Consider the following 19,631-nt stretch of genomic DNA (forward strand, 5'->3'; position numbering starts at 1 on the left):
TATTTTAAACATACAACAGATAGATAGCAAAAAAATCTGTGAAGCTAAATCAATTGTCATAATTGCCCCTTTTCCTTGCTGTATTTCTTCCTTCTGCTACTGGGAAATGTGGACAGCACAAAAATTCAGAAAGTGTTTGGGATATGATGTGGCCTGGAGGAAAGATTTTCTCTTCTGAGCAGAAAGATTTCAAAAGTGTTCCTTCCCTTTAGTAGGATGAAACTGAACCCCAAGTTTCTTCAGAAAAAAATTTGAACCATGAGAACTCCCACATGTGTGCACAGAGTGCAAGTCAACAGACTGTTTAGATATTTCTACTGGCAAAGCTGGCAATTTTTTTGTTGTTGTTGAGTTAGTTTTCTGCTGGCTTCTGCTGGCTTCTGAAAATTAATCTGCTTCTGCACAAAACTGAGTTTTAACAGATCAGCATTTTCCAACCAAAGCAGGAAGAAAAGGAGAATACCTCACTCCTGATGGTTCTGCTAACAAACCCGTGATACGCAAGGTAGCAAAGTGCATCCAGACTGCAATCATGCTTATCGGTCAGCTAGTGGGAGTTACCGAAACTTTCTGCATGTTGGATGATATTTTAATAAAAGTGATAGGTAATAAGCGGTATCTAGTTGGTTCATACCATATTTTACATTCTTATCAAGGACATCTAGCATTTAAGATAGGTTTCTGCAAATTAAACAAACGGTGAATACTCTGGTTCTTTTTCATGTGGTGTTAAGCAGCATCGTGGCAAACATAAGGGACTTGAACGTGTTCTTTCCAGTACATTTTCACAGAAAGTGCGAGCTTGTATCATTCTTTCCTTTTTAATAATGTGCAGTTGGCAGATATATAGCTGCTTTGAAACATGTAATTTGTATCTTAAAAACGAAAATATGTTTGTTTTATAATGTGCAGTCACACACCCTACCGACACACAGAATATACTCATTACACGGCTCTCCTGCCTCTGACTGTTTCTCAAATTGCTCAGCATTCGCCATTGTAAGACCTTAATTTCAGGTGTTCCGTAGTTTTGCCAAGCTTAAACCACTGGAGTTGAGATTTTCTGTATCTCTGGTTTATGTCTTAGGTTGAACTGCCTTGGGTACGTTCAGCCCCCAGAGTTCTACTCTTCTAAAGATGAGGGTAGGGAAAATGTGTTGTTTGGATTTTATTGTAATGATTTCGCTGCTTTTTCTTTGGAAAGGTCTAGAGACTCTATGCTTTGAAAGAAGAAATGTGTGTAATGTAGGTTTTGCTTTGTTTTAATCAGGGTTTTCTTTCTTCCTTTCTTTCTTGTGCACTCATACTTTGACAAGCTGTATGCTTTTGAAGAATTTTTTATACTTTCTCATGTTAAGCATATTCTATCTCTACATAACTATCAAAAGGGAGAGGACAATGTTCCCAGCAGGTTTGTCTTTTGGCTGATCCATGGATTGCCAACATCAGCAAGATAAGATCTAAGGTTGTTTTTCAAGGTCAGTCCAAGCAGCAATGAGAAGGAAGTTGATGCAAACACAGGGAAGAGAGAAGCCAAATATTTGATGTAGAAAGGATCTCATGGAGTTTGCAGGTTACATAGATCTTAGGGCTGATGGGGGAAACAAACCAGATTAGGAGCTGGACTGCAGAAACTGGAGAGACCCTAACTAGGATTTGATTGCTTGTGAGGTGGGGAGAAATACAAGGGCATGAAATGGACTGGCAGTGAAAAGCCTGGGAACTAAGTAAGGTAAGGCATAAGACAGCAGCTTTGTGGAAAAGGGCCAAGGGTTCCTAGGGGAAAGCAAGCCAAAGACAAGTCTGCAGTGAGCCCTGTCAGAGAAGAAGGCTAACAGCATACTGCTCTGTATTAACAGGAATATCACCAGTAGATTAAGGGAGAGGGTTATTTCCCCTTTTCTTGGCACCTTTCAGAGTGTATTTGGGATCCTGCATCCAGGTTGGACACCCTACACCCCAAATACAAGGAGGACAGTGAGAAACTTGAAGGAGTCCATTTGCAATGCAAGGGGGTGGTTTGGGTAAAGCACACGCCTGCCATACAAGGAGGGGCTGAGGCAAATGGGTTTTTTCCAGCCTGGAGAAGAGGCCTGGGGAGTCCTAATAGCAGCCTTCCAATACCAGTTAGGAAGGTGTGAAGAAAGCAGAGTCAAACCTTTTGAGAGGTCCACGGTGGTGTGAGAAGAGACAGTGGAGACAAATCAAACTAGGAAGTTTCTATTTGACATAAATTATTACCATGGTGTCATGGTCCATTTGGATCTCTCAAATTTACAGGTCAATGTACTCTGTAAATTAAACTTCATTTTATAAGCTCATTAAGAAAGAAAACAAATATGACAAACAAGGGTTCAATCCCCTTTGTACAGACTAGTCTAACATGTGAATTCACTAATTCATCTCTTAAGTCATGAGGTCAAAGCGAAGGCAACATGTAGGCAGGACATGGTGGCCCAAAAGGGCTAAAGGTCATTATGCAGCCATTATCACCTGCAGCCTGCTACCTCCTGAAGCCGTGTCCTGCCTACATGTTGCCTTCACTTTGACCTAATGGCGCTGATCCCAGCATACATCAGGCCTTAGCATGAGCTAAGCATGCATTAACCAAAATCTGAGCAGGAATTGAGTGAACACTGTGGGGACAGTCAACCACAGAAGGAGGTTGCCCAGAGAGGCTATGAAAAACCTCTTCCTACATATTTCCAACACCTTAGTAGATAAAGCCCTGAGCAACATGGTCTGAATTCAGTCTTGATCCTGCTTTGTGCAGGTCAGAGTACAGACCTCCCAAATGATCCCTTTGCCCTGGCTGATTCTATGGTAAGAAACCAGGAGATGTGGGGGACAGAGAAAGGGCTCAGACTGGTGGGAACAGGTCAGAAAGGGCCCTGCTGAGGTCTTCGTTTGCTGAGTGCAAATGAAACTTGGGATCCTCAGTGTGTGCTTCAACAGTATCAGCAAACATTTATGTAATGCGCAGGGCATGTTCCAGTTAAGCACAGCAAGCTGCAAGCAGTCACCAGGTACTGCATGACCTGAAACTCAAGACTGTAAATTGAATCAAACCATGTGGCCAAGTAATAATCTTCATTCACTCACTTGCAAGTTTTCTTTGGCTTTTTTTTTCTGCACCACCCCCCCGCCCCCCTGCCCCTGCCTCAATGGATAGCAGACACTTACTTCATCCTGTGGAAAATGGGTTATTGATGGAAAGTGTTTTAAGTTGGGGCCCAGACTAATTTTCAGAAATATTGGAAGGAAGTAGTAAATGAGACAGAACATGCAAGAAGTGAAATCATGATGTCGTATTTAAATCAGACGTGTATTCCCTTTCTGTTTGTGAGAGCTGTCTGAAAAGCCATGTTTATTTTCCACAGATTTTGATATTTTTTTCTTTCTTTAAATCTGGGTTTGTTTCAATTTTGACTTAAAACCATTTCTCCTAAAACTTTTTTGGTAAACTTAAGTTCTTCAGATCCTGTATCTAATCCTGATCTGTGTTAGTTATTCCAATGGCTGAGGGAAGTCCTGTATCTCACGGTGTAGGTGAGTTCCCCTCTTGACTGAGCTCACAGCAGAATCATAGAATAGTTTGGTTTGGAAAGGACCTTTAAAGGTCATCTAGTCCATCCCCCTGCAATAAGCAGGAACATCTTCAACTAGAACAGGTTGCCCGGAGCCCAGTCCAACCCGACTTTCGAATGTTTCCAGGGATGGGGCATCTACCACCTCTCTGGAAAACCTGTTCCAGTGTTTCACCACACTCATTGTAAAAAATTTGTTCCTTCTATCTAGTCTCAGTCTACCTTTTTTTTGTTTAAAAGCATTACCCCTTGACGTCTCACAACAGGCCCTGCTAAAAAGTTTGTCCCCCTCTTTCTTATAGGCCCCCTTTAACTACTGAAAGGCTTCAATAAGGTCTTCCTGGAGCCTTCTCTTCTCCAAGCTGAATCAACCCAACTATTTCAGCCTGTCCTCACAGGAGAAGTCAGCCCTCTGATCATCATCGTGGCCCTCCTCTGGAGCCACTCCAACAGGTCTAAGTCTTTCTTGTGCTGAGGACTCCAGAGCTGGATGCAGTACTCCAGGTGGGGTCTCATGAGAGCAGAGTGGAGGGGCAGAGTCACCTCCCTTGACCTGCTGGCCATGCTTCTTTTGATGCAGCCCAGGATACAGTTGGCTTTTTGAGCTGTGAGTTCACATTGTTGGCTCATTCCCTTTAGACACCACTTTCAATTTGGTAACAGTTCCTTCAGTCTGAAATATTTTAACTAGAACATGCAGTGCTCCACAAACTGGTAGTATTGGAGAAGCTCTATTTTGTCTGAAAATTTCCAAGCTGCCCTAGTCTTTACCGCAGATTTCCTTAAACTGGATTTTTCACAGGTGGTCACCGATTGGACGTTCCTCATTTGCTGGCTGACTGACTGATGTCCTTGTGGTCTCATTTGCAGAAGTGTTGAAACTCACAGCTGAAACTGAAATTAACAGGAGCTGTGTTTTGAATATATGGAGGGCTGCTTAGAAATACTACAGAAACAAATATTCTGGAAAAGCCCATGGGGAAATAAATTCTGATCTGGAGGCAAACTTACTTAGGAGTGCCGAGTCACTCAAGAGCTATGGTTTTAAAAAATGCGAGAGTAAAGTTCTTAAATCATTGCTTGGGTGCTGGACATCGCATGCATTCAGTGTGACAGGGATCTTAATGGGAAGGGCAATGTGAGGTTATAGAATGTAACTTCTGTTAGAGGTGCAAGGAAGTAGAACTGAGATTACAAAGACAATTTTGGCCCACCTTCACTGTGAACAATTAATTTTGCATTGGAAGATTTAGTGGGGATTGCAGACAGAGGATCTCCAGGGGCCTGTTCTGATTTTCTGCTCTAAAAGAGAAGTTCCACTCCCCACAAACCTCCTAGAAACTACTGCATGTAGCTGTGGAAGGGGTGGTGGGGGTTGCACCTGTGCTTAGACAATGTTTGCCTCCCCATTAAGGGAACTATAAAGCAACCACTTCTTTGTCCTGACACCACTGGAGAGCAAACCTAGCACTTTTAAAACGGGAAGAGTAAGGGGAAAGTTTTGCCAGAGGACAGCAGATAGGCAGTGTCTGGTGGCAGACTGCTGGCTTAGGATTTCTTACCTAGTTTTATTTGTCCGCTGAATGAGAAGGTCACAAGGATGACAGAGATTTGAAAAGCCATATAACTCTGTTTCACAATAATCACTTTATTGATTTTTTTTTCCTCAAAGAGGAGATTTGTAACCTCCCCACACACCAAGAAGGGGGCAGTAAGAGCAAAGTACGTGGATGGGGTGAAGCGGCACGTCGGATGCTGTAGCAGGCAGGAGAGGTAGGTGAGAGGTAGCTGTGTGGGAGGGGGGTGTAAAGCCAAGGCAACAGCAAGAGGACCGCCGTGCTGCTGCCGCCTCTTTCCCCGCCATCTCAGTTGCTCCACACAACCTTTCACTCCTGTGTTAGTCTGGCATTTAAACACAACTGGCAAATTTTTTGGAAAGCGAGTTCATGATGGGTCATACTTATGTCTGTATTGAATTATCAGCTGCAACTACCAGCCAAAATTATCAGTCCCGGCACTGAACCTGTGGAATAATACCGATGATGCTCTACTGAGATGCTACACTGGAAGTGTGAGTCAGGGCTGACGCAAACAAGCTGAGCAGGCTGATGAGAAATGAGGTTGAGACCGGCATTCTTCATCTGTAAAACGATGATGTGTACTTTCCTACATGTTAGGCTGCCAGAAACATATCTTCCACCATCAGTGGAAGCAATGATCAATGGAAAGAGGAGAAGCACATAGTCTGGTACTTTTTGCATCACTTATTTCCTTTCTTTCTTTACTTGTTCTATCCAGAATCCCTTTTTCCAGCTTTATTTGGCCTTATTCTCTCTCACATTCATCACCACTATACTCAGAACATGAAAAAAAAAAAAAAAAAAAGCTAGGACAACCAACAGTTTTTAAAGCAGAAAAGTAGCTAATTTGTATTGCCTTCCTACTTAATTTTTGGTGCATGACCGCACACAGTCATCACCATCACCGTTTTTAGGGAGCGGGACTCTCATGCAGCCTGGTGGCACAGCCGCCCTTTCCCCGCCGGAGGGCAGCAGTGCACACACCGAACGGCACGTCCTGTGCATCTTCATCTCAGCACGAAACGAGCTGGTAGTAAAACCAGAGAAAAAGGAAAAGACAAAAAGCAAAAGGAAAAGACAAAAAGACATAAAAAGCTTCTGCAGCACCGTTTCCTATGAAGTAATCTTTTATTCCTGTGAATTAACAGTGAGCCAAAGCTGTCTCTTATGTATTGCATTTGTTTTTGAGAAAAAAAAAAAATCCACACACAACAAAACTGCTTCCTTGGTCTTCCTTTTGTTTGTCTAAGGGCAAAGAAACATTTCTAGTTTATTTCTCAGCATGGAATATTTAGTTGAGTCTGAAAGTGAGCACAGTTGGCATACAAAGCCTGGACAAAACTAGTAATCTTGAACAACACAGAACTGGGTCTTCCATCCTGGGCCCATTGCCGTAAAACCTGTGGTTTTTAACCTTTTAAGAATCTTGATCACTATTCTAGTATGGATCAGGCCTATCTTATCGTTAACTCTCACTTCCCTCTGTTTTCATACCTCAGTCTACACACTCTCAATGTACGTGTTCGACAGCAAGCTCCCGTTGGCATGAGATTCTGATTTATACATTTATTCATCCATACATTCCTAGCATGATTGGATCCTTCATTGAACTCTGAGCAGCTGAATGCTTTGTTTTGTTTTGCTTGTTAACCAGGTTGGAAAACACAGGTGGAAAAAAGAATATTTTTTCTGTCATTTAGAAGCCAATGCTTTGAGATGTTTTCAATAAATTCATTTTCCTCACCTTGATTTGACAGCATAGTGGTGAGGAGAAAAATCAGTTACTTGTTTTGCTGTAAGTATCTTACCTTTTTGAAGGTATTACTTGTGTTCCTGTAGCTATCCTCATATTTTCATTGGTTTCTAATACACATTTCATATTAGCTGCAAACCTCTTTTCTGGTAAAAGGGGAACAATGCAAATCCCACCACTTCAATACTACTCTCAAATTCACAGCTTCTAGAGCTGATGTGTTGTTTTAGTCTCCTCTAATATTTGCTTCTTCGGAGATGGTGATTGCTTACATATATTCATTAGTTCACTCCATAAAGGAAGTGTGCTAAAACTGATCCCTTGGGATGCACAAGCTGCTGGTCCATAAAGAAGAGCCAAGCAGAATGGCAACATTACACACCATTGTGGCTAACCACTGCCTTATTGCTCCATTTTCTTACCTTGCTGGTTATGAATGTAGCAGATCACATTGTCTTTCTTTAAACACCCTGGACGAGGTTATTCAGACTTAATGAAGACATCTGCAATGAGGATGCCTCCACGTTTTCAGGCAACCATCTGGAACCCCACTGCAGTCCATGGGGAGAAACAGGCACTTTTGTGTCAGTTTGTCTCTTCCTAAAGCAAATGATTCATGGGTTGGATGAATCATACTGCAAATTACCTTTTTTTTTTATCTCTGTGACTATAAGACTCTCAAGTTACAACCTCACACAATGTAACTATCCAAGTTTAGTTCCTAATCTCACTCTCAATTACTGCAGCAGCTGGGGATCACAAAAGGGAACGCGGAATTTCATTACACAGATTCCCACGCAGGAAAGAAACAGAACTATTGCTGAAAGCTTTACTTGTTGCATCAAGAAAGGTGAAGGCTAAGAAATGAAAAAGAAAGACTGCTGTGTTACACACCAATGTCAGACTCATGCATAGTAAAATTATTGTATTATGCTGAAGTGCGAAGGGAGAAGTGTGATTTAATTGGAATTAATGGGTTAAATCAAAATACTGACTTGGAGATCAAATAGTTTGAGACAAGCTTTGCAGGAAGGCAAAGCCACAACAGTTTGCAAAATAAGCATCAATGGCATATAAAAACAAAAAACAGAGGACAGTCTTTAAGGTATCATTTGTAACTCGGCATTAAGTCAAATATTTAAAGGTGATCTCTTTATCCCCTTTATGTAAGACTACTTCAGAAGAGGTTTATTGGACAATATTTGCCAAAGAAATTCTGAGTGGAAGCGGAATATATTGAATTGGAATATATCAATAGTCCTGTTAAGAATGTAAGTGTATTTGTAGATTGTTTCTAATCCAGCATGTTGTTAGTGAACAGAAACCTGGAGAAAAATCCCAAAATTATGTATTTTTTATACACACACACACACACATATTTGTATATACACACATATACCAACACTTAAAGAATGAAGTGGGAAAAGGTAGATTCCGTTTAAAATTTATCAAAGACCTTACATGTATTCCTTAAGAGGGTGATGAGGCTTGTGGAAACCTAAGGCCTATTGTTTCAAGTCCTGTCAGTTTTCCTGCTTTCTGCCTTTTCCAATATCTTATCAACTGAAAAATACCTGTGAAGATGCAGACCCTCATTTTTGTACCCTACCTCCAAAAACGTACACCCGTTGCCCAAGTCACCTACCTTGTCTTCCAGGCTGATAGCAGTGCTCTGCCACAGTCCTATGTGTGACCAGACCGGGGCGCCCTGTTACCGCATTACCCATTATAAAGTTCAGGTTAGTCAGGAGGCATCACTGCCGCCCAGGGTTTCTGCTTCTCTGTACCTCCACTAAAAGAGAAACCTTTTGCCTCTCACAGCTTTACAGTCTAAGAAACGCAGAGAATGGGTGGAAGAAAGGAGACAGTGTCATTCTTATATTGCACTGAGTGAAATGCATCACAAAAAAAAAGTGCACAGCTTGTCTAGGGCAGTACACGGCAGAGCCTTAAACTTGTAGCCTCAGTGAAGAACACTTCTCTCTTATTATCTGCCCTGTGTAATGAGACCCATATCATAATGACTTATATATGGTTTTTATATAAAATCTGAAGTACTGACATATTAACATCATTTTCCACAGGCTTTCAAGGGGGTTTAGAAAATACTGTTACACTTGTGCCAGATAAATTAATGAAGGATGACTAGAATCAGGTGCAGGTACATGTAATACAAAGAACTGAAAGGAGACCTGTTTAAGGGGAAGGTGAACAAAAGTACAAATGATTAACTCGAGTAGGATTTTGATTTCAGTACCTGGTTTTACTTGTGTGAAGTTATATAATTGTTTTCAGGTTTGACATAAAATTCACATCTAAGGGCACACACACAACAATGACTGTTGAAACAGCATTATTTGGATGTTAATTTGGATGGAGGCCTGTTTAAGGGGAAGGTGAACAGAACTACACATGATTAACTCAAGTAATAGTGATTTCAGTAGCCGGTTTTGCTTGTGTGAAGTTACACAATTGCTTTCAGGTTTGACTTAAAATTCACATCTAAGTGCACACACCCAACAATGACCGTTGAAACAGCTTTATTTGGACGTTAATTTGGATGGAGAAAGACTATACATGCATTGACTTTGAAATGGACTGAGCACACTTACTCTGCTCATGAGCCTTTTGCAGGTTATTTGCATCTTTTGTTCTAGGCTATTTTAAGTGGCTAATGAACTGCAGGTCAGGAAACCAGAGAGCTAAGGCTGGATCTTGGAAGAACCTCCCAGCTGGCTGCCCACCCTTCTCTGGTGCTGTGGCTGGTGCTGCTGAGACCACCTCTCGTCACTAACACAAAATAATGTCATTACCGCTCTCTCTTCGTTGTTGTTGTTGGTTTGGTTTGGTTGGTTGGTTGGTTTGGTTTGGTGTTGCAGTAGTCTTCTGTCAGCCAGGTGAGCATGAAGTGACTTGGCTTGTAAAATCGGTGGGGAGAGGGAGATTTCTCTAGTGGTTATTGCAATTGCCTAAGCTTGATACTTAAGATAAATGGTGTGCCTTCACGTCTCCATTTTGTCCCCAGCAATATTTAAAAATCAGAGAGTGCCTACTGCACCTTGGTAAACATAATTGTATATTCTATTCTAGATCATGCCATATATGACAAAAGGCTAAGAACCTTCCTCCACCTATGTGTCTCTGTTTCAGGCTGCAGGAAGATAACCGATTAACAACCAACCTTATATAATTTTGACCCAAGCACGTTTCTAGAAGGCTAATGATTTATTAAAGCTGGACACTGACTCCTTCCATTGCATCTTGCTGTGATTTCTACTGTTTATCCATCCAAAAGTACTCCAGCATTTGAATCCAGCATCCAAATCTGCTGTCTCTGATTATGGTGCAACAGACCATCCTAGGAGGAATAAATCGCAGAAGACACTATAATGTTCAGTTCTACAGACAGTTCCTGAATTTAAAGTGTATACATTTCAATTACACTGAATGTAGAATACTACTTCTCTAAAGCAAGTTTCCAAAACCACCAAATCTCTAAGGGTTGTTTTCTCAACAAAAAAGTATTCTGATGTCACAGGCAAAAAAAGCCTGCTCAATTCAAGTACTTTACATAGGTGAGTATCAAAGCCATTTACTGATTTATTAAAACTCCATAATTAACTAGTCATCCTTTTTTTTCCTTTTTGCATCAACAATACAGGAGACAACCCACAGTAGCAGCCACTTACGAAATGTTAATTCATGCTTTCAAACTTCTAAATACCATTTATAACACTTCCCAAGAAGTTCTAACTCCCCCTCTCAGTGCCAGTCCCCACCAACCATGGGGGGCACAAGCTCACTCCCCACCCCAGGCATGGCTCTCCCTTGCGCACACCCCTTGGGTGGGCCAGGCGGATGCCCCGGTGTTGTTTCGTACCCCGCACTTCACCCTGCACCCACTGACCCACACGCTGGTGAGAAAGCTGCTGAGGCCCGCCATGCCCCGGTGGGATGGCTGACCTGTTACCCCTCTCTCTAGCTCCGCCCCACCACTTCCGTTCCCCTCTCCACAAGCAAATCTTCATGCTTCTCTCATACTGCTGCTGTGTTAAAAATCTCTTTGCAAGTTGCTGGTTGCTTTTTGATTTGGCTGATGGTTGTTTTTCCTCTTTAGCACAATTGGATAGGTTTAGGTGTTGTCCTCACTCCCCCCACCTCAACCCCCCAAGCTGACATCCGCTCTCCTATTGTATCAGCTGTTGTTATCCAGGGTGTTTTGTAAAGAGGGGAAGCATGCAAGCACTGTCAACTGCTTGTACAGTACTCTACATATGAAAAATAGTTTATTTGAATCTCTCCATTCCTTTGAAGTACCTGAGCAGCTCCACAGTGCAATAGCTTCTCTCTTTTTCTTTCTCCATTTTTTTTAAATTTCATTTTATTCACTTAATTTGTCTCTTTCTGGACACAATCACAAACCCCAGTCATGTCAGACACGCACAAATAGTTACAGTAATGCTTTACCTTGACTGTGCAGGCAAACAGAGACTTTTCTGCTTAGCAAGAAAGGTATGGGTCCCAAGTACATCTTGAGGGTATCTCCAGCAGTGTCCGTGGTGAGTTCTGCCTCTGTGCCTGTCCATTTGCACCTGCCATAGAAGGTAGCACCCTGTCCCTCAATATTGTTACAAAATCCTTGCACCTGCCAAATTAAGACTCCAGCTGCATCCCACTCAGTTGAACTGTCATGCATTTATTCAACCCACAGACTAAGATCTAACTTCAACTACTCACTCACCCAGTTGCAAAACTTTCCCTGGGAGCAGGCTCAGATCAGTACCTCTGCACAGGCAGCTAGGAACTGCACCTGCATGCTCTCTGCACTGTCTGTGTTACCCCAAAAAACACTTTTTGTGAACTTCTGGGTAGACAGGTCCATAAGCATCATGAAAACTGAACATGAGGCCAAGGTACAGAAAGCCACCAAAAGCATGATTCAGACAAAGTGCAAGTAATTTCAGTTCCAGTACATGATTCTTCTTAACTCCACATTTAGGAGTTAAGGCAGCCTTATTTAGGCAGCCTAAACAGTAGCAGAGTCTGTAGGCTTTCAAATCTCCATGGGTAAAGCTCCTTCATATCAAACGTTGTGCCAATGTACATACCCCAAGGCAGCTAAACGACACATCTCAATACTTATCTCAAGCTTAAATCTGTTTGACATTCATAAACTAGTCACCCCTATTGATGAAAGCCCGGAGCATGACATAGTTTCATTCCAAAACGTGGCCACAAGAGGAGGAAGTGGTGGCTCGACCTTATTATATATAATAGCTTGGTGGTTAGTGCACTTGCTGAAGAAGTAGGGCACCTGGAGTTCAGTGCTTTCATGAGCCTGGGAGGGGAATCAAATGTGTACCTCAGGTCCCCTCTCTAATCACCCCTACTCCGCAGGGAAAGAGCAAGACAGTCCCCCACAGCTGAAGGACAGACTTAGCTGTGAATATGAGGACAGAGGATGAGGTGGTGAAACTCAGTTTTACTTGAATAGCTAAGTCAATGACTTAGAGAAGTGATGAAGTCCTGGTTGATAGTTCCTGAGTTTATGGTAATGCCTATGGGCAAGCTTAATCTTTACTGCTGACTGCTGTAAACCCCACTGGTCTGTGCCTATCTGTGTCTATTGCTTTGCTGTGGTGATGCTGAGCTTCTCTCAGGTGCGGGTGGTGAGGTCTAAAGATACCTTCAGTACGATTTGCTTTATCTTTGAACATTAGAATCAAAATATTCCTACAATTTATTCATTCAACCAAAGTAAAATTCAGGGAGATTGTTTATTTCAAGGAAATTTTCAGACCTCTCAGTCTACAAATGCTTGAACTGATACAGCTACCACTGGCTAACAGCTCAACTAAAGAGAAGAAATGAAGAGAGCATGTTTACATTCTTTATATGAGAAACAACTCGTATCTGGTAGTGGAAACATTTGTTTATCACTGGGAATCATAATTTCCTAATTAAGTTGCACTTGTGACGGGCTTTGTTTCTTTCAAAAACAGATTTACTTTTCTTCAGATAGTAAACCATCAGAAGAAGAATATTTCCCAGCAAAATCTTTTTTGTATAAATTCCAGAAATCCTTTTAACTGTAACTGTATTTTCATTGTTCTATTTAGCATAGGTACCCACACATTCATATTCAGACTCAGAATCATAGAATCATTGCCTGGGGGGACCAATTCTGTGCAGGCAACATGGTCAATAAAAGCAAAAAGACATGTGTAAGCTGGTAAGTGAAAATCTGTGCTCAGTCCTGGCATTTAAAGCAAGCAAGACTGGCCTATAAACAACACGTTTAACTATCTATGAGTTTTCACAATCCAATGTCTGTGGGACAGAGCTCATTTAGGTTTGGTATGTTGTGGGAATTACGTTATTACTGCCATTCCAGTGTGCATCTCAGCCTCGAGTTCATATTCCAACCCATTAAGAGGTAAAAAACAGTGGATACCATCTCGTCAAGATGTTAGCAGCTTGTGTGGAATGGAATGGAATTGCTCGTCAGTCCAGTTCCTCATGTGTGTCTCCGCAGCTGGCAGCCTCTGGCAAACATCAAAGGCTGTCAGAAAATGAGCTATCTTTCCACTCCTGAATGGGATCTTGTCACATCAGTGTAAGCTATACCGCCAGACACGAGAAATTTTTGTTGTCTCATATTGTCTCCTCTATGGGTTCAATTTACAGTACTTCAGCTAAACACAAACAGTAATTTCACTTACTGCAAACCTGATAGAAACAAAGTTAATTCACACATGCCCTTTTTAAGGTGATTTATGACAGATCCAATAGGAAGGAAGAGAAGATCATTCCTGCGTCTAGTTTCAACTGCCATTTAATAATCACAGTCAATATTCATTTGTTTTAATGCTCAACATCATGTTCCAAATGGAATGCTTCGCCATTCGCTGCATGCAGACCATGAAGGATTACATGGGGCTTCTACCTTGATGCATATAACAACCTCTTAAATGATTAGGACACCTGTTGACATTAATAGAGAAGCATGCATGAAAACCACTGCGCCACACACTGAAATATAGGTACACAAATATTAAGAGGATTAGAGAAATTGCTAAAATGGACAGAGTGGTATTTAACACAAACACGTCTGGAATCTGAGCAGAATGGAAATAACATACACGTAGCTGATCCCTTGTTAGATGGCATGTTTTTTTAATAGATCACCTGGGGTATAAACATCTCTGTACAAGGAGGTCATTTGCTTAGACTTAAAATTTCTGTTTAATATATATCTTTGTTTGGAATCTGCCCCGAATTCATAACCACTTTCATTTAGTAGCTAGCACCTTTGCCATGTGAGCTGCAGGAAAAAGTAATTAAATTTAATAGAAGCCACCCTTGCTTTGAAGCTGACCTGGATTTAGAGCCACAAGGAGAAGCAATTAAACTCTGGAAGCCAAGGATTTAAACTGAAGTAATATAGTGATTTTTTTTTTTTTAATTAAATTTTCTCTGTAAACAGATTTGGATTGTCAGATCTGATTGGATTCAAAGCTACAGAAATTTCCTTCTTTGGGAAATCTTCTCTTGAAGCAAAATTAAAAAAAAAAAGAGGCGGAGGGTGTTTCCCCCTGAAATGGGGATCAGTTGTAAAGATGTTAATCCTTCAGAACAAACTTCCAAAAAAGAGTTTGTACTTCTCAACAAAGTGCTAAATGGAAAAGGGAAGCATGGAAGGAAGTCATCTGTGTGTCTGTTTATTTGCAGGCAGGTCAGCTTCTCAGCAGCCTAAGATATAATTAGGGGAAGGAATTTCTTTGCACTAGAAAGTATTATGAGCACCGTTGAAAGCTGTCAGGGTTTTTTTAAACCAGCAAGAGGCAGAAATTATTTCACTTTTGTGATTTTACACAAAAATAGTCTTTAAGTAACAAGGATGGGAAAAAAAGACTACAGAATGCCATAATCAATGCCAAACATGGTTCTAGCTATTTATTTTTTGGAGTTTTCTATAAAGGATCAGAAAGGATTCAGTTGAAAAAGCTCTGCTTCCAATACAGACAGTATTCAGAAAAGCAAACTGGTAATCTTGTTAATACTTACAGGGAGGCAAAATTGTCTTGATCTTCACCAACTCTTGGAAATATTTGTAGAGTCTTAGCTAAGCCAGAGGCACATGTGAAAAAATAAATAATTGTCATGCATGTATTTTGCAATACTTGCTTTTCTATTCTGAGGAAAAAAGTATTCTCAGGCTCTTTACAGGGATACATTCATGGCCCAGGACCTGTGGATCAGACTCGGTGAATTGGTAGTCTTCTGGCTAGAGACATGAAGAAGCTATGCTGACCACATCCAGGGAAGTTCCTGGAATTGGGTAACTTGCTGGGAAAATGTATTATTGTATCATTGTGAGGTAGTTGGGGGCAGACATGTTAGAAACAGCAAGTTGTACATTCCCAAGAAAACTTCCCTAGCAATGGTGACCAGCCTGTAAAAGGGGAACAGGCTAACAATGCCAGGGAGCCACTCCGGGGAGCCATCAACTCTACGGAGAATGTTTGACCCTAGCATTTTGGATGTCCCAGCTGTAATCTTTGACAATGGGTCTGGGTTATTCAAAGCGGGTATCGCAGGTGACTGTGGCCCAAGGTCTGTTTTTACACCAATTGTTGGTCACTCACAAGTCAAAGCTACAATGCTGGGAGCTGGACAGAAAGAATGTTACACTGGAGAAGCAGCTCAGTCCAAAAGAGGGGTCCTGTTTTTGAATTATCCAATTGACTATAGCATAGTTACATGCTGCGATGATATGGAAAGGATTTGGAGACATGTCTAGGAGTATGAGCTGAGAATCAAAGCCAGTGAAAGGCCAGTACTGATGACTGAAACCTGCCCCAATCCTCTGCAAACCAGGAAAAAAATTACTGTCTCAGTTTCATCTGGGATAGTGTTAATTTTCTTCCTAGTAGCTGGTATAGTGCTGTGTTTTGGATTTCAGATGAGAATGATGTTGATAATACACTGATATTTTAGCTGTGGCAGAGCAGTGCTTACACTAAGTCAAGGACTTTTCAGTTTCTCACACTGCCCTGCCAGTGAGGAGGCTGGGGGTGCACAAGAAGGTGGGAGGGGACACAGCCAGGACAGCTGTCCAAACTGGCCAAAGGGATGTTCCATGCCATATGACGTCATGCTCAGCATACACAGCTGGGGGAAGTTGGCAGGGGCACTGAAGCTGCTGCTCGGTGATGGGCTGGGCATCAATCAGCGGGTGGTGAGCAATTGCACTGTGCATCACTTGTTTTGCATATTTTTTTATCATTATTATTATTTTCCCTTCTTTTTCTGTCCTATTAAACTATCTCATCCCACAAGTTTTACCTTTTTTCTGATTCTCTCCCCCATCCCACTGCAGGGGGGAGGTGAGCAAACGGCTGCGTGGTGTTTAGCTGCCTGCTGGATTAAACCACGGCAAGGATGGAGATCATGTTGGAAGACTTCATGGTGCTGGCTATGTAGTTGCAGTCCAGGCAACTCTGGCACTGTACACATCAGCCCATATTACTGGAATAGTCATGAACAGTATGGGGACAGTACGGTGTTACCCACACTGTCCCCGTATATGAAGCATACTGTTTACCCCGTGATGTCTCCAGGCTGGATATTGTTGGCCAGGATATCACTGAATATTTTATGAAGCTTCTTTTGGAGAGTGGACACACTTTTGTTAGCACTGCTGAAAGGGGAATTGTGAGAGACATCAAAGAGAAGTGCTATGTAGCTTTAGGCCCCATCCAAGAAATGAAAGCAAAGTCAGAAGAAATCATGAAAGAATACAGCTTGCCTGACAACAATATCATTCAGATAGGCAACCAGTTCTTTCGTGCACCAGAGACCCTTTTTGTGCCTGCAGACATTGGAGTTGAAGCTCCCGGTGTGCACAGAATGATCTCCAACAGCTTCCTTAAGTGTGAAATTGACTTCCTACCCAGAAAGTCACCCTGGCCCCTCTGCAGCTGCTGCTTATGAAGGAGTGTCTCGCAACATGTCATGAACATTTTTATCCTCTCTGTTTGACTATAGCCGTTCCCCTGGGGCGTGCTTTTCCAGCTGCTGGGCTGCATCTGGGATTTGACCCTCTGGAGCATCCCAATAGTACATTGTCAATGTCTGTTTACCAGAAGGAATAAACATGTACTTTCTAATATTTTACTCAAGTGCAAGTTAACTTTCTCTGAAGGTCTTCAAGGAGATTGTGATCTGCTGGCAGGGGGCCCTGGTAAGTCTTGACCATTTGTTCACTTTGCAAGCAGCCAGGTCACAGGCAAAAGCACAGCCCAGTCCCTCTGCAGCTGCTGCTCTGCAGGCCAATATTTAATGATTACTGGTATTGCACAGTGAGCTTAATGCACTCCTTACATGAAAACTTTCCACCCAGAAGGTCATCCGGGTGACCTCTGCAACTATGGGCACCTCGACTACACCTGTGTCCCCTGCTCATCTTCCATGCACAACCACTCACTTATGGAGAAGTAGACCACAACACATCAGGGGAACTTTTCTCCTCCAGATGTGATTACGGCTGTGGCTGTTGTACGTGTGTCTCCAGCTTGGGAGAGGGATGCCGTTCTAGAGCTTCAGGGGGAACACAGGGCTGGGTGTTCAGCTCTGGTTGTCTTTTGTACTTTTTATGACTTTATAATACTGTATTGCACTCCTGAGGAACCCAGGGTCCCCAGCAAGCACTCCTTGCCCAAAGCCAGGGGACACAGGTGGGTGTAATGATCGCTCAGCCTTTCAAACACACTGTGCAGCTGTCAGCAGTGCAGAACACATGAACATGTGGGACTGTCTCATCTCCTACAGGTGCTGCTGGTGGGAAAACTCCACTCCATCGCAAACGGAAAAACGCAAACCGCAAACGGATGGTGGCAGTTTTCCATTTGGATGGAAAACTCCATCGCAAATGGCCACTAATGTACTGTGCAACTGTGTCACTGGCCATTCTGGAGTCTAGAGTCCTTCTGGCAGCTTTGGGTCATCTGGTTAAATTGCTGCTGAAGAATAGGAAATGTGCGTCCCTCCCGAGCGAGGTGGGCAGGGGAGCCCTGCGGCCACACATGGCCACAGACCCGACACCGGCTGCAGCAGTAGGGGCAGAGGGAGGGCTCCTTCCAAATGCCCGTGGGCATGCATGCCATGGCTGCCCTGGCCACCATGTCCCAGTGGCTTATCAGCCTCATAGCGAGGATTTTCCTCCCTTGCCTCTGGCCATCACTACCTTGCTTTCTGTTGCTACTGTAAGGTAGCACAGATGGCCTGTCTTATGCCGCTCCAGGCTCAGAGGAAGAAAAGGAGATGGTGTTCTGGGTACAATGTCTGTTGATACCAGGCAGCAAACACAATGACAGACACCGTACCTGAAGGAGGGAAGGGAGCTTCCTCCACAGACAGCCTGCCAGCCAAACTGAAGTCAAGAAAACAGCAGCTGCCAGGTAGTCAGTCTGCATCTCAGCAGCTACACCCCACATCACCACCCACGTGTGCTGAGATCACAGATAACATTTTCCTGTGCACAGGTCTCCCGAATAAGGCTAGCCTTGGCAGCATTTAAACACGGCAGCAAACACCCCAACTAAGCACTCCATCTAGTTGAGGACGTGGCACCATCTTTAAAAATGGCACTATGCATCACATCACAGCTAGAGAGCAGCACATTTCTTTCACGTGCTGCTAGAAGTGCCCCTAGAGAAAGCAGTCTTTCCTGAATTCATAAAGTACCACCTGGAGAATATTGCTGCTGCCACAACCTATTCTCTGTGTCCACCCTCTCCCCTCATACATGTTGTGTGACCCCCATCTCATGGTCTTAGCCCAACCACAGAGTTACTTGAGAGGCTGGCCTGAAAGGGACAAATTTTGTTCCAGGCAAACAGCTCAAAGTGTATGCTGCAGCCCATATGAAGTGACCCGCTGGATACCCTGGACTGCCTTCCTCTTTAAGAACATGGTCATGGCAGGAAGCAAAAGTAGGAAGCGCTTGTTTGAGTACATAGATTACAGGGGAAAATATGGGCCTTCAGCTGAATGGAGCTGGGGTGCAGTAACTCTTGCTGGTCATAGTTCTAATTCTGGGGGTTAATAGGGTCACCGAAAGCCTTGCAGTGGTACTGTTGGAGAAAGATGGTGGCAGCGTTAGGCTGTAATAATCTAAGAGAAATTTAGCTGCCTCTGTCAGCGGCCTCTGCTGGCCGACCTCAGCAGGGGCCACCGCCGCTGCGTTGAAGTTCTCTGCGAAGGCCATCAGGTTACCATCATTTACTTATTGTTTTGTAGTTCTCTAAATATCATGTTTAGCTGTAAATTGTGGCATAATGTCCCTCTCTTTCAGGGTGAATGAAGGTAATCACCGTTTTGCAAAATGGTTTGCAAACAATCATGCTCAGTGTTACTCTTCATAACGTGGTTGAAAGAACACCCAACAACAAATAAAATATGATGCTTGTTTCCTACTAGAAGTTTCAGCACAGAGCCACCACCTGTCTGTTCTGACTTCCAGTTATTTGAAAAATGTGAGGTTTAATCTTTCTAAGCCTGTCAGCTGAAAGTATACTCTAATTGGTAAGGTGTTTTTTTAGAAAGCCTCAGGTTATTTTTTTCAGATACAATTTTCTATGGAAAAGAAGAAGACATACTTTAGGACGTTTTCAGGAAAAAAAAAATAATATAATTTTCCTGATCTAT

General features: G+C 42.7%; 1 pseudogene; it reads left to right on the forward strand.

The window, feature by feature from the left end:
- The first annotated feature begins 15,441 nt into the window (after positions 1–15,441).
- On the forward strand, positions 15,442–16,916 carry LOC128904931 (uncharacterized; annotated as a pseudogene).
- Positions 16,917–19,631: the final 2,715 nt, after the last annotated feature.

This window comes from Rissa tridactyla, chromosome 1 (assembly GCF_028500815.1).
Source record: "Rissa tridactyla isolate bRisTri1 chromosome 1, bRisTri1.patW.cur.20221130, whole genome shotgun sequence".
NCBI classification, from domain to species: Eukaryota; Metazoa; Chordata; class Aves; order Charadriiformes; family Laridae; genus Rissa; species Rissa tridactyla.